Below are 16577 nucleotides of genomic sequence, written 5' to 3' on the forward strand. Positions count from 1 at the left end.
CAATTTGTGAACTTAACCAAGTCAGAATTTATGTATTTATAAGACATACATGATAAAACCAAGGACGTATTTCTTTTAAGTGTTTAACTGTTCTATCACACAGCCTTTATATACAGAAATCTATTCATGGTAGAAGATAATTTATAATTTATTTAATATTTCAGTTTTACTTTATATCAAAATCTGGTCTTAGATAACAATTCAAATTTTTTTTGTCTTAAAATGTATCACCATTGATAAATAGAAAACAGGCAGGTGACTATAGCATGGATTTTGATACAAGGGACTTTTCCACTAGAATTTTTCATTGAGAAACATTAGGCATAGAATAAAATAGAATAACTTTATTGTCACTTTGAACTAATTGGCATACATTAAAATGAAATTTCATTGCATACAGCTCTCAAAAGGGCCACCATTTCCAATATACACTACATAAACATGACAAAATAAATAAATAAATAAATAAAGTATATACCCAGATATATGACACAGAACAACATCAGTTTAGTTCGGATGTATACATGTACATGGCAAGAAAATGAATCTTGCAAGTTTACCAGATGGATGGCATAGGGAACAAAGTTGTTACAGAAAATGCTAAAGAAATACTTTGCAACATCCTCCCAGAGGGAAGCAACAAAAACAGATTGTAAAGTGGGTATGTGGGGTCTCTTAACAATGCTTTGCGCTCTAAGCACATAGTACTTATAAGCAGTATCCTGCGTAACAGGAAGTGAGCTTCTTATAATCTTCCCAGCTGTCCTTACCGCTCTCTGAATGGACTCTCTGAGGCACTGCTGCCATCAAACCAAACAGTGATGCAGTTTATCAAAATGCTCTCAATAGCTCTGTAAAAAATGGGCAGGATAAAAGGAGAAAGATGTGTTTTCATCCGACGCAGGAAATGCAGACGCTGATTTACACACTTCACTGAGGATGACATGTGGAGACCAATTCAGATTGTATTAGGGTAACTAACCTGTTTTCCTTTCTGCTTGTCAGGTAAAAATATGGGCAGACAAAACTTAAATTTAATACCCTCTAAATATTTAGAAAAAATAAAATATTAATTCCTTTCCTTAATGACACTATGGAGTTTTTTTGGCAACAAACCTAAGTACTTCCTCATCTATTTCTGGCATTTATTTTGGATTTCCTGTCTTTTTCTCATTCTCTGATTTTTCACAATTACCCAGTGTTGGCTAGATGCTGCCAAAGGGAGCTTCCATATTAAGAGTGATAAAGAATGTAACAATCCAAAGAAATTTACAGCTTCTCATTTTATTTATGCCATTAGTAGCTTCCTTTGCTTTCAGCTATTTTGAAAACATCTCTGACTTTTCTAATCCATTAAGACTTGCAAAATTTTGGCTGAACATCAATCTATTCTAATGCTGCCCATCTCCCCTACAAGGCGACTCGGGGTGAAAATTAATTTTTGCAATTTTTTTCAGTTCTAAAAATATGTGTTTTATACCAAATGTCTGGAATACTTCTCTGCTTATATTTAGCGAGCCTTTGTCACTCATTGTCTTGCTGCTTTTGCCAGTTGTTTCTGCTCAGGCACATCTGGCAAACCAATCTTGTATGATCCTAAAGAACCAATCTTGTCTCTCTGACCTTTAATGAAAGCAAGTTCCTTCAATGGTATCTTTGTCTCCTTAGGGCAAGTACAGTTAATGTGAGCTTCTTTTTTACAACCAGCAGGGCAGCCAAATTCGGAACACAGAACAACTTGACACTTGCAGTTGAGGATATCAAACAGTTTGTCAAGTTTCACAGTGAAAGTCTCCTTGACATCTAACTTTCCCCTACCAAGAGATGTATTTCTGGCTCGATCCCAGCTCTCTCGAATCTTGTTCAAGATTGTCACTAGTGAATTTACAACAGGGATCACAAAAGAACTGTTTGCTTGTTCCCACTTTTCAAGCACTTTTGAATTTTATTTATTTATTTATAATTACATTTCTATACCGTACCATCTCCCGGAGGACTCAGGGCAGTTTACAGCCAATGTTAAAATACCCACACCAATACAATATAAGTATAATAAATAACAATATTTAAAAAAACAATTAAAAACAAATATTTACTGGCCAAATCACTAAAACGGTCAAAGACCGATTAAAACCCATTAAAATTTCGCTAAAGTATATCTTAGGCTAGTCCCGCTCGATGAAATAATAAAGTCTTCAGTTCACGTTTGAAGGCCCGGAGGTCGGGGAGTTGGCGTAACCCCGGAGGTAGCTCGTTCCATAGGGCTGGTGCCACCACAGAGAAGGCCCTCCCCCTGGGGGACGCCAACCTACATTGTTTGGTCGACAGCACCCTGAGGAGGCCCGCTCTGTGGGAGCGTACAGGTCATTGGGAGGCAATTGGTGGCAGAAGGTGGTCTCGCAAATACCCCGGTCCTAAGCCATGGAGCGCTTTAAAGGTGGTAACCAGCACCTTGAATTGCACTCGGAAGGCTACCGGCAGCCAGTGCAGGCCACGCAGGATGGGTGCTATATGGGAGCAACGCGGTGCCCCCTCTATCACCCGCACGGCCGCATTCTGGACTAGCTGGAGCCTCTTGGTGCTCTACAAGGGGAGCCCCATGTAGAGAGCATTGCAATAGTCCAGGCGGGAAGTGACGAGGGCATGAGTGACCGTGCGTAAGGAGTCCCGATCAAGGAAGGGGCGCAACTGGTGAATCAGGTGAACCTGATAAAATGCTCCCTTGGCGACGGCCATCAAGTGTTCTTCTAGAGACAGCCGATCGTCCAGGAGAACGCCTAAGTTGCGCACTCTTCCCCTGGGGGTCAGTACTTCCCCCCCAACAGTCAGCGATGGCGTAAGCTGACTATACCGGGACGCCGGAACCTACAGCCACTCAGTCTTGGAGGGGTTGAGCTGGAGCCTGTTCCTCCCCATCCAGACCCGCACGGCCTCAAGACACCAGCCCATCACCTCGACGGCTTCATTGGGGTGGTTCGGGGTAGAAATGTGCAGCTGCGTATCATCAGCGTACAGATGATAATCCACCCCGAAACCACGGATAACCTCGCCCAGCGGCTTCATGTAGATGTTGAACAGGAGAGGCGAGAGAACAGACCCTTGAGGCACCCCACAAGTGAGGCACCTCGGGGTCGATCTCTGCTCCCCAAGACTGGCTGCTGGGTAGTTTCTAGCATCATCACTACTTTGTTCTCTTGACAGTAGGCCATATCTGAGAATGTCTCGCAGTGAGTGTTGGGAGTTCAGACGGCAACAAGTCTCTGCCAGTCCCAATTAGGTTGCTCATATGAGTGAATGTTCCCAGTCTTTTTGTTCTTTTTTTAGATGCGATTACAGATCAGTTATCACATACATAGGAAATGAGGCCAGCAGTATTACTCTCAGACAAAATAAGGTTTAACGAAAAGGGAAAGCAGCTGAACCTGTGAAATGAAACAAATAAAATGTTAAAAAGTTATATTTATGTAGTTATTTACCAAGAACATCTAAATTATATTAAAGTAACCAAAATACCTTTACAATCCCCAAGACATGTCACAACTTTTGAGCACCCCTAATGTTTGGAAATTGAAAGTTGAAAACTTTGACATGCCCTAAAAGTCTGGGAGGCATCAAACCCATACAATACCTTTAGCAAAGCTATTACTTTCTCTTCACAAGCCCCTCATAACATGATCTATTGGAATATTGGATTTTATATTTTTTGTATACAGTCCCCAGAAAGATCAAGACAATTTTACAGGTTCACCTGGGAGGTCCCACTTAATCCACCTAGAAGAAAAGGTTTAGGAATAATTCTCAACTCTTTGCCTACACTGAACAAACCTATTCAGATTAGATGAGAAATGAAACCACTCTGAAGGTGACGTGATCAAAATTTGTACAGTTGGCAACTCACATCTTAGATGGTTGCAATGTCCTGGGATCATGTGGTCATCTTTTGTCGTAAAATGGAGCAAAACTCACTTAACAAATGTCTTGCTTAACAATATAAATTTTGGGCTCAATTGTGGTCATAGATCAAGTCCCACCTGTACAATATTAACAGGTTGTCCAAGTCTAATTGATACTAGTTACAGGGTACACTGAACCCAAATAGCAACTTAGCTATTTTTACATCCCGATTAATAGTATAATCATGGCTGAAACAGTTCCAATAATTTCAATTCTCTGAAGCGCAAAATGTCAGTCAGTTGTCATCCATTTATTTGTAACATTTATATAACAGCACATCTTGTAACAAAATCTGGGCAGCTCCCACCAAAAGTAAAAACATAAAAAGCATATAGAATCTTATTCTAAGTAATAGCGTGAAAAGCCAGGTCATCAAAAGCTTTTCAAGGCTAGAAGGGTAGGGGACTGTCAAAAATCTGGGAGCATGGCAGGATTGTCATAGTAAAGGGACATTTCCTAGCTCCCATTAGAAGGCAATGGACTAGGAGCATGCTGAGCTGGTATGATGGATAGCTGTTCTTAGGGAAAAAGGGTTAACATAACCTGGCCCTGTGCCTTTCTAACTCTGAAGATGTTGCCCAATGAAATACAGTGGTCAACAAGGAGAAAGCCTCAGCAATGAAAGTAGCTAAATTAAGTCCTGAGTATTAATTGACTGCAGTTTCCAAGATACAGCTTCAGGTCAAAATTTCATCAATTCAAAATTATTAGGAGGATAAGACAGATTATACTCCATAACTTTTCTGCAAAATGTGATATAGCTCTCTCTCTCTCTCTATTTATGGTGCCACATAAATTATAAATTTATCTTTTGATATCAATAACATAACTTTCCATTCATTTATTGGTTTTTCATGTAACATTTTCATGCTTTATGCATGAAAAACTGACAAGCTCTAATCAGATTAAACGACAAGGTTACATCTTTATTTGGTATCTAAACTGCAGTTTTTGGCTTTTCTCTTGTGAATTGCAGTAGGATCATCCCTGGGGATAATCCAGTAGTAATCGGCAAGCATGGACAGACTCAATTTCCCTTGGTATCTGGAATATCTCCCCATGCTCATCATTCACTGTCTCACAGTTCAAAGGGTAATTAGTCTAAATGCGTCTAAATGAGTTTAAGAAGTGAATTTTCAGTGACATGTTTGCACCAAGTGTTTTGTAGGATCTAAGCACATTTTCCACTTGTTTTTCAGTCTACAACAGAGGTTCCACTGTTGTAATCTGGATCCCAGTAGCTCTGCATTACTCTTAGGCAATTCCAAATCCTGACCAGGTCAATTAGTTCACTCTGTGAAATTAGATGTGGTTCAGGAAGAGGTAGGCTAAAGTTTGGGTCCACTGACATTGATGGCCCAATTAGTTACATCCTGCTTGTCTTTATCAACTGAATCTAGAGAGGACAATTCTGGTGGATCTGAAATTGGCCACAGGGTACAGGACACAGTGTGGATGGAATGTTTGGATATTCCATGGTCCACTTTTTTCTTGAGATCCCTTTTGCAACTGGGGAAACCATGCCAACATAGCAGTCACTACTATGATTGGTGGGCTCTTTCCACACCATTAGGACTGCGAAATGCATGGACTTTTTCTTGTTTAGCCGATGATGCAGATAAGTTGCACATGTAATGCAACAATGAGGGGCCCAACTCTTGTCCTGATCCCCTATTTGGCATCAAAAATATGTATGCCTTTTTTTTTAACCACTGCCATCATACTGCACTTTTGAGATGCAAATGTAACCTCATCACAGATGTAGCAGAAGTTATCTGCATTGTGCATCGTGGCCTTGAGGGAAAATATCACACAACTGTCCCTTGGAAATGTTAGGCAACAACTTTTTCACAACCACCAGATGTAACTGTATGATGCGTACATCTGATTAAGACAAATGTACCTTGCAATAAAAAAATAAATTACAGTTAGTTAATAATCTTCAGTCTCAAAGTGAAGATAAATTTATACACTTCCATGTAGTACCATTTTCATTGTTCTACTGTACTTTTGTAGGAATTTAGCACCCACCCCCCTCCTAGAAGAATGAAATATTTTAGAAAATACTTAAAAGGCAGAATATATTTCCCTGGATGAGAAATGGAGAAACATGTTTTAAAGACAAAGCAGCTTCCTGACTCCCCCCCACCTTTGTCAATGGGCCATTAAAAGCCTCAGCTAAGCTCACTCATTCTCCCCACCTTTCTCAATGGGCCATCATCATCTGCAACATAATAGAACCCATCTAGAACAGAAACTCACCACATGGGACCTGGGAAGATTACATCAGCCAGCAAGGCTAGCTAAGACCCCCACCCCCTGGGAGTCTGACAACCAATCAGGATACTCTTCCTGTGCCCCAGAAAGTTCAAAGCTCAGAAAAAGCATAAAGCCAGGGCGTGCACAGCATCTCGGCCCTTTTCTGTTCAGGAACTCAAGCCATGTGATCCTGACCACCATTAAACCATCTTTCCAAGCAGCATCCATGTTTCCAGTGTCTTTGTCCCCACTTGGAACTGAACCCAGATGGATATTTCTTCCAACACTTTGTTGAGAAGTTCCAAGGCATGATCACACCTTTACACATTACACACCTCCCTCCCTTGTAGGCAAATATAAATATTTGTGAAATATCTTAAAATTTTAGCAAACCAGCACCTTTATTACGTTTTCTAATTCATCTAACATGTAAAAATGAACACATTTTAACTCAGAGGTTGACAATTTCCCCAAAATTTTAGACCAGCAATGGTCTGTGCTGGAGATCAGCACTAAGGACTCCATGTTTGAGAGTATCCTAGAGCCAGAGAACAGATTACTGAACAAATCAAGCCAGCTCCCTTGAGAAAGCTATTATGCTGGGGTGAAAATGCACACACTCAAGAGTAAGAAGGTTAATCATGCCTAATTGTGCTCCGATATATTGCTTTAACTATACCACGTTTATTTCTGAGAAGATATACAAACTGCCAATTAAAATTCCCAAAACTTAAAAGATCGGTTTCATATTACAGATCTGCAAGGCCTCTCGAAACATTTAAACTCCCCTTTGCCCAAGTTTAACCTCATAGGGCTTAATGAAATTTTTACAACTTTTAAAAACAGAAAAGGCAGCATTATAAGGTATTTGCAACGACCACCTTCCGTCTCCAGAGGCGACCTCTCATGCCATCACCTCGTTTCCAAAGCAAGCAAGCAAGCAAGCACACACACACACACACACACACAACGAAGCTGCATTGGATAACACGCAAGAATGTGACTTGCCCAAGTCAGAGTCTCCCGCCAATGAAATGAGGGGAGCTATGCCAAAAAGCAAGGCGACGGTTGCTCTGCCATGAGTAGGAAGGGAGGCTGCCACCCTGGCAGGTCCCATGGAAGCATGGCGTCCCGAAACACACGCGCGCGCTAGAGGGTGGGGGGGGGGAAAGGAAGCGGAGACTCCCGCTCTTCACAACGTACGGGGGACACGTGCGGCCTTCGCTTCTTCTTGAGGAACCGGACCGTTAACTGCTTTGCCAGTACAAAATCAAGCGGCTCCTCCCAATTCCTTCACAGTCCTCCAGCCCACGTCTCCGGTCTCTCGTGACCGCCCTCGAGCGCCTCTCCATTCTTCACTTTACCCTTCCTCCGTTGGGAAGGGGTTCTTCATAATCGCCCGCCATTTTACCAAGGATTTCGCCGCTTTCTCCCGCTCCAGCCCGCTTTCCTTGCTCAAGCTCACAAACCGAAGAACTAGCAGGGCGCATGCGCCGCAACTGTCCAGCTTTCCCCGCCTTCGTTAACAACTCTAAAAAGTTCCAGCAAATGGTTGGTGTGTTACTACGGCGCGGTCCACTTATTTAAATGCTGAAACGAACAGCCTTACCAGTATAAAACGTATTCCTCCAGGGCAGAATATGCCTTCATCACAGCAACCCCGCACCAAACTCTTCCTACAATCGAAAAGAACGCGCCAACCCCTGTCCTCGCCCTTTTATCCTTGAGGAGAAGCCGCGCCCATCAAGGGGCGTGGCGAAAAGAGGGCGGGGCTGCAGGTGCGTGCTGGCGTTCTAACTCTGCGACCGCGTGACTTGCTCCAACTGCCATTCTCTGCGTTCCCTTTGCGGTACAGCAGTTAATTCTGGTCTTCCTTTCCCAAAGGTTTTCCTAATAACTTGCCAATTTGCTTCTATTTATTGTACTTTTGCAAATCCTCCTGGTATTCTTTTTCTCTCTCCTAACTAATTTAAATGATGCATAACACTACTTCAAATTTGTTGATTCAAAGGTTTAACAATTGAATTTAAAGCTTTTGATGAAAGTTGGCTTCATATGACACAAATAAAGTTATCACTTAGCCTTGATCTTCATTCTGTAATGTTTACAAATTTGCCAGGAATGAGATATCAAATAAATTAACCAAATTTTGACAATTAGTGAATTTAAAAAGTGATTAAAAGTATTTCATAATTTTTATTATATTTATTAATTTAAACCACTTACATTTTTAGATTTGTTACATTTCACATTTAATATACAATAAAAATATATTGCAACATGTAAATATAATATTCAGTGTATAGTGACTGGCCACTAAGGGGCATCAACAATTACACGGAACTCTTAGTTTTTGCTACCACTAGCCATCATGGATTTTTGAAGTCAAATTTTGTCTCGTCATCATATTTCTGCCTTTATTTCAGCCTTTATAGCCTCTGGGTTCTTTGCTGTTATAATTGGAATTCCTTCAGTAATGACATTTAAGTTTCATTTTTTAACAAATGTCCAAGACATATTTCTAAGAGTAAGAAGATCCTGATTACCACCGCCCTGAGTCCTTCGGGAGAAGGGCGGTATAGAAATTTAATAAAATAAATAAAAAAATAAAATAAACAGTTGTACTATTCTGCTAATTGACTGTGCCTAGGATTAGTAAGTACCATGTTGAGAAAAGGCAGTTATGTCCTTAGGCACCTCCTCATCGACAATAAACATTTAGTTATATTTACTTCTAAAGGAGAAAATTATCATGCAGAAAGATGAGCAAGATTACACCAACTGGCCTTTCCTATAATTCAGTTGCCCAAGAATCTTTAACCAATTATATGAACCAGAAAAGCACATACATGAAAACATGGTGCATAACACTGAAAAAAACTAGTTTAAAAAAAAATCTTCATATGAAAGCTCTTAATATAAATCCTGAATTTAACAGGTTAAGCTCTTTTATAAAGATTATAAAGTTGAGAACTCTAGAATCCCAAGGATTTACAGGTCATCCTTGATTTACAACCATTCATTTAGAGACATTGCAGTGGCACTAAAAAAGTAACTTATGACCAGTCCTCATATGTATGACCATAGTAGTACTTCCACATGATCAAAAATTGGGTGCTGGACAACCAGCATGTATTTACAATGGTTCAATGTCCCAGGGGCCTTGTGATTTCCATTTGCAACTTTCCCAGCTGGTTTTTGATAAGCAAAATTAATGGGGAAGTTTAACCTTAACCTTAACCCTTGTAATTGCCTAACCATTTTGTGACTCACTTAAGTGCAGTGATTCACTTAAGAATTGTAGCAAAAAAGGTTAAAAATCAGGCACAACTCATTGAACAGCCATCTCGCTTAGTAATAACAATTGTCCCAACTGTGGCTGTAAGTCGAGGACTACCTGTATAGATTTGGAACAGATGAAATGTTGGGTTTTGTCTGCTGTCCCTAGAAGATCCATGACTGATGTGAGTGAAGGGCATTCTTCTGATAAAGATTATAGCAGTGCTGGGATTAATTGCCTCAAGTTTACTTTCCACTGAATACATAGTTTTAGTATTTCACCAATAAGTACTTTAATAATGAATGCAGGTAAACAGACTTGCTGTTAAGAGGATGTTCTTTTGTATAAACTGAGAAAAAATCATGGATCCTGTGCATTAGTTCCTCTCAAGAGAAAGTCTGAGGACAACTTTTCTCCATTGTGTAATTTCCTCAGAGAAAGAGAAGTGTAAATTCCTCATGCACAAGGGCTCCTCAAATGACACCTTTGCATCCGTAATCTGTCAATCTTACATTACATAAAATTGTTTATAATTTCACTTTTTAAGCTGAGATCTGTTGAGGTAAGTGGCTTGATGGAATATTTTGGGAGAATATATTGAGATGAGTGTTTATAAAGTTAGTGTTTATAAATATATAAATATATTGAGATGAGTGTTTATAAAGTATATGACTGGTTAGCAATTTATATCCAAGATCATTAAGAAGTCAGAGATATATTATTGTTTACCAAAATTGGTAGCCGACCCATTTGAGGACAAAATATTATTAATTTGGTACAGCTTCAATCAAATAAATAGAATTGTGTATACATAAACATAACGATTAATGATTTAGTGCAGGGGTCCCCTTTCGGACCTCAGGAACCACTAAATTCATAATTTTAAATACCACAGACCACTAATACGATCTGCCTAATGAATGGCTGGGTAGGTATGACTAGGTGGGCATGTGACTGGGTGGGCATGGCCAACTTGACAGCCAACTCGATGTCACTTACATCGAGGGGTGACTTGCCGGCCTCTACTCACCCCTTTCTTGCCAGCCACTCCTCGCCTCCCTGCCCAGGCTCCTTAGGGCCCCAACAGGAAGCAGTTGCTGGAGCTAAGCAGTCACCATGAGAAAGAGTTGGCAAAACAGCTGGCTCAGTTCAAATTGGATCTGACTGAGAAGGAGGCTCAGCAGAAGCACCTCATTCAGGACTACGAGCATAGGCTTTCCAAGCAGAGGGAAGACCTACTGGAGTGCAAGGCCAGGTACAGGCGTCTGGAGGCATAGTGGGCTGAGATGGTCAGCCAGTTCCAGGCCATGATGCAGTCCCACTGGAACAAGACCCTCCAACTCCTTGCCACCAATGGCACTTGCCCCCAGCCTTCACTCAAAGCCCCGCACCAGGAGGCCGAAGCAGACCCCAAGTTGGGATTCCTGCCCCCTCCAACCCACACAAAAAGCCTCCGAAGGGGGAGACTCTCTGCAGGAACACAAATGTTCATTGCATATATCTGGCTCAGGGAGCATAGTTTGAGGACTCCTGATTTAGTGCAATATTTTTAAAAATGCAGATAATTTTTCTGCGGACCACCAAAATTTTCTCACGGATCACCAGTTGGTGACCGCTGATTTAGTGGGATTAACTGACATATTTAACTGTTATTTCTCTAAGTATAGTGTTATAAAATATCTACCATATTTTTCGGAGTATAAGACGCTTCCGAGTATAAGACACACCTTATTTTGGGGGGAGGAAAATAAGAAAAAAAATTCTGCTTGAGAGGCTCTCTTTGAGAGGCTGTGTTTGCAGCCTCCAAAAACTCTGTTTGCAAAGGAGCTTCTCTTTGCAAAGGCAGCCTTTCAAACAGACCTTTTGGAGGCTGTTTGAGAGGCTCTCTGTTTGGGAAGCTGCATTTGCAGCCTCCAAAAGCTCCAAAAGGTTGGGGGCCGGTGGGTGGGCAGGGCTACATTCAGTGTATAAGACGCACCCAAATTTTCACCTTCTTTTAGGTAGGAAAAAAGTGTCTTATACTCTGAAAAATACGGTATATATTTCATATTAAAATCTTGATTTTTTAAAATGGTTTAAATAGTTTTAGAAAGAATCAAAAGGATTAAAGGCTATGGAAACTGATTCAAATTACACCATCTATTCTTCCCAAGAAATGGGTTAAAAATAAGGAGAATGAGTATATTTAAAACATTTTCAACATATTTTACACTTGCACAGATGAAAAACATACCATCTAATTTGCATGAATGTTTTGTGTCTTGTAATAAAGCCACAGAATGACTAGTTGATTCCTAAGACTATGTGTAGATTCTTAAAGGTATAGTGAACTTAACATAGGTACCAAATATCTATCTGCTTCTTGCAATATCACTTTGCTTGAAAATTCATTTTCTCTAGGGAATTTTGAGAGTTGCAGTTCTCTATCAAGATCTCAGATAGAAAATTTGAATCCCCCCCCCGATTTCTTTAGAGTTATCTAAAGAAATACTTACAGAATTTATTTACAGAATACGAATAACAGAATTGGAACAGACCTTTGAGAACTTCTAGTCCAACTCCCTGCTCAAGCAGGATACCTTATAACATTCTGGATAAATGGCTGTCCAATCTTTTCATAAAAGTGTCCAGGAGCTTGCTTCCGGAAGCAAGCCTCCTTTGTTCTAGGCTGGTGCTCTCCTTGATAAATTTCTCTCCATTACTTCTTATTCTGCCCTCAGGTACTTTGGAGCAGGGGTCTCCAACCTTGGCAACTTTAAGATTTATGGACTCCAACTCCCAGAATTCCTCAGCCAGCTAAGCTGGCTGAGGAATTCTGGGAGTTAAAGTCCTCAAGTCTTAAAGTTGCCAAGGTTGGAGACCCCTGCTTTGGAGAATAGGTTGACCCCCTCTTCTCTATGACAGCCTCTCAAATATTGGAAGAATGCTATAATGTCACTGCTAGTTTTTCTCTTAGACTAGTCATACCTAGTTCCTGTAATCATTCATCATATGACTTAGCCTCCAGAACCCTAATCATCTTCATTTGGTCTTCTCTGCACTCTTAAGTTTCAACACATTTTTTGGTGTTGTTTGACCAAAACTGGATGTATTCCAAATGTGGTATTATAAAGTGGTAATGGTAGGATCTAATAAACAGCTGAATGGGTTAGCAAGCCCAAGAATCCTGTCTACTTTTTGAGAATGGATAATACATATCGTATTGTACATGGCTCAGACCCCTCACCAAGGGAGATGGCTGGTTAAAAAATACGAAAAAACAAAACAAAACATGCAAACAGAGATTATAGAATTTTATTCCCTTGGTACAAGAAGATAGGCACAATACATTGCTTCACAATCCCCTTATTTCTATTTTTATTGATTTCAGTTTGCTTGGTATATTATGTATAAAAGGTTAAAAATATTAGTTTATCTGGTGCCTACTAAAGTTACCAATCCATTACTCTAGAGTGTGACAAAAAAGCAGGATATAATAAGTATAAATAGATATGTTTCATTTAAATTGCTATATCATATGAAGAGAAGATCAATTCTGTGTTAGTGCAAATACAGATTAGATATATCAGTAGTTTATTGAGTTGCAAATACTAGTAAAAGCAGTCTAACTGTTGAAGAAGCAAATTTGCTAATCATTAGGAAAGCAATTCTGAACCAGCAGGACTTTTTTTGTGTTATGCTCTTAAACTTTTCTTGACCCCTTCCCAGGTAGCAGCTAGAGTAATAAAAGGAAGTTTATATTAGCAAATGAAGAGAAAAATATTGAGGAACAAAGACCTAGTAATTTGCTGGTCTTATGTTATCGAAATAATGCTGTGCTTTCCAAAATAAAATTTCTTTGCTGAAATGTCCTGTTGATTTTATGTTGAAAAGAGGACCCAATGTGGCTTCTCATCTCAAACAACTCTTCTACCTACAACTGAAGATTAAACCTCCTACTCATTGCTTGGTAGTGTTCTTTCTCTAATGGAAAAAAAAAATATTTTTCTTGGCAATCCTTGGCCTTCATTTGGTATTTTTAAATGGAATAGCCTCCCTCATATTTTGCTTACCAAGTTTTTCTTTCTCTTTCACGACCCCCTCCCCTCCACCTTCCTATCCCAACATTTTTTCCAGACTAACTCCCTTTATGTTGACTACCAAGAACGTTGAGAGTTTCACAACAGCTGCATATTTAAAAAATAATATGGTGGAGATTTAAGTTTTTTAAAAAATCATCATTCATAGCTTTTGTATCTGGTAGAACTTATATAGGCAAAATGGTCTTACATGGCAATAATAGGCTTTCAGTTTTAACATTACAGATGTGATCCCTTGTAGGGTTTCTGTCATCCCATTACCTATTTGCTTCTGTAATGCTTTTGGTAATTTGTTTGCTTTTCTTCTCTTCCATTTAGTCATGTCAGATTCTCAGGGATTTCCTGGACAAGTGCATTCAGTTTTCTTGACATTTTTCTTTCAGAAGTGTTTTGCCATTACCTCCCTCATAGGGCTGAGAGAATATCACTGGTCCAAGGTCACTCAGTTGACTTTATGTCTAAGGCAGGACTAGAAGTGCAGTCTTCTGGTTTGTAGTCTAATGCTTTAACCACTATACCAAACTGTCTTATTTGCTAAAATACACCAAAATCCATTGTGTTTCACCAATTAAAATCAATAGGAATCATGTCCTACATATTTGTGTATATAGCATACAGTCAAGGTCCACTGATGAAGAAGCAACTGTTGTAGAATTTGAATCACCTGGGAGTTTTTTTTGGAATTGCTTAGACATGAACAAAACTTTGGTAGCTGGCATAGATTTTATCAATTCTTATTGAATAATCTTTGGAATAGCATTGAATCTTTCCATAAACAAGAGCTGTGTCCAACCAGAATAAGTATTGTCATGACTGTGGATTTGCAAACATAACCAATGTATTTCTATGGGTGTGTGTGAATGCAACAACAGATATGGATGAACAATTCTGCCCACCCTGTAATCCTAATCCAATCTGATCAATCTGCATATAGCTTTTGGTGCAAAGCACTTACATCTTGGTAGTCTAAATTCTTTAAAGTGCATAAGAGACTTATATTGTTTTTTATTACAAAGGACTTAACCTGCACAAAAGTCTAAGTATTTATAGTTTGCTATACAGGGACACGGTGGTTCAGTGGCTAAGACATAGAGCTTGCTGATCAGGAAGGTTGGCAGTTCGACGGTTTGAATCCCTAGCGCCGCGTAATGGGGTGAGCTCCCATTACTTGTCCCAGTTTCTGCCAACCTAACAGTTCAAAAGCATATAAAAATGCAAGTAGAAAAATAGGGACCACCTTTGGTGGGAAGGTAACAGCGCTTTGTGTGCCTTCGGCATTTAGTCATGCTGGCCACATGACCACGGAGACGTGTTCGGGCAGTGCTAGCTCTTCAGCTTTGAAATGGAGATGAGCACCGCCCCTTAGAGTCAGGAACGCTAGCACATATGTGCGAGGGGAATCTTTACCTTTACCTTTATGTTCCTAGCATATGTCCCAATAATGAATGTTTATGTTAGCGGACACATGTATAAGGCATTTGTGTCACTTTCTTGTTTGAAGGTATGTGCTGTTCCCGAAAGGCTATTTCTGTGAACCAAAAAGTAAAGCAACTATTTTGGATCATCCAATGCAGTGATTTTTTAAAATAGTGCTTCAATTTGATGTTTTATTCACATTTCAGAGAAAATCTTCATCTTATATTTATTAAAAAAAAGCTGATTAGACTGCCAAAATCAGTCCAGCTATTGTTTATTCCCATGTAGAAATTTTAGATAACATGGACTTTTTTCAAGGAATATTGGCTATGTTTATATTCCATTAATTTCAACTGACTTAAAACTCAGTTTCAACACATTTCCAACCCTGTCTCTTTACTTGGAACAATAAATTTCAGATAAACATATAACGAACCATAAAACAGTTCTATTTCTCATATCTAATAGATTAGGCACAATGAATTCCATGTCTTCCTTGCTCAAAATGTTGTTTTTAAATTTTCTGGGATATTTTTTTCTCTTAAGTGGTTATTCCTTGAAATCCTAGATACCAAAATAAAACTGACATAGAATGTTTTTTTAAACTGGATTCAGTGGGAAAGCAAAAATATTTGGCACAGAGAGATCAGAGTTTCTGGAAGCTTACCATGAATACTTGTCTGCATTTTCATAATATACCGTATATCTGTGCAATTCTTAGAAGGTTAGGTTAACTCCAAGTATTGAATATTGTATTTATTAACAACTAAAAGTCGTATCTAGGTAATAACTTTCTTTGCTGTTGATGTGAGAAGCAGGGGAAAAAAATACCATACCAAACTCCCTAGTATCAATCCAAGAAGAATTATCCCAGGAATTCTTGGGCAACTGCTTCCTTAGGTTTGTGCCAAACTATCTTAACTCTTGGGTGGAGGGGGATGTGAGATACAAACTTATCAAACAAATTGGTTTTACTTTTAGTAGAAGAAAGACAAAAACATGTCCTTATTATTTCTTTACACAACTAAAAGGAAAATTTGGATCAGAAATGGTTTTAATACCTGAATGCCAAAGGTAAATACATTCCAAAATTAGATGAAAATGAAGTAAAACCACACCATTCATATCTCTTCAAGATGGGTTTCAAGGACAACTAGCTGGGAATGGAATGCAGCTGCATACCAAACATACACCCGAAATGACTGTTCTGAAAACAACTTGTTTGAATTTGATTGGACATGGGGTCTCAAGTGATGGGAGGCAACTAAGAGAGGGAAAAAGTTCGACTTGGAGATTTTGGCACGTGATTGCCAGTTCTGCCTATGTATTATTGTAATTTACCTGACTTCTAGTAAACTACACCTTCCTTGATAAACGGAGTTAAGGGTCAGTCTTAATTAGCGGTATAAGCTGAGGCAAGTCTGACAGAAGCAAAAGCTTCTTGGACAAATGTGATGGCAAAGTCACTGGAAAACACACTTTTTTCTTTTTTAGGTGATGTATATGTATATACCCATATGTATATGTTTGTATGTATGTATTTTATATATTTACACATGCACAAACACCAGGACTAACTTCTGATACAT

General features: G+C 39.3%; 1 long non-coding RNA gene and 1 other non-coding gene across 2 annotated transcripts; both read right to left on the reverse strand.

The window, feature by feature from the left end:
• Positions 1–329: 329 nt before the first annotated feature.
• On the reverse strand, positions 330–7969 carry LOC131202977 (uncharacterized). Its single transcript, XR_009156267.1, has 2 exons — positions 7823–7969; positions 330–3422 (listed from the first exon to the last, which is right to left on the reverse strand). It is a non-coding gene; the product is annotated as an uncharacterized LOC131202977 (long non-coding RNA).
• Positions 7209–7342, reverse strand: LOC131203588 (small nucleolar RNA SNORA24). The gene has a single exon (XR_009156435.1). It is a non-coding gene; the product is annotated as a small nucleolar RNA SNORA24 (small nucleolar RNA).
• Positions 7970–16577: the final 8608 nt, after the last annotated feature.

This window comes from Ahaetulla prasina, chromosome 8, assembly GCF_028640845.1.
Source record: "Ahaetulla prasina isolate Xishuangbanna chromosome 8, ASM2864084v1, whole genome shotgun sequence".
Taxonomy (NCBI): domain Eukaryota; kingdom Metazoa; phylum Chordata; class Lepidosauria; order Squamata; family Colubridae; genus Ahaetulla; species Ahaetulla prasina.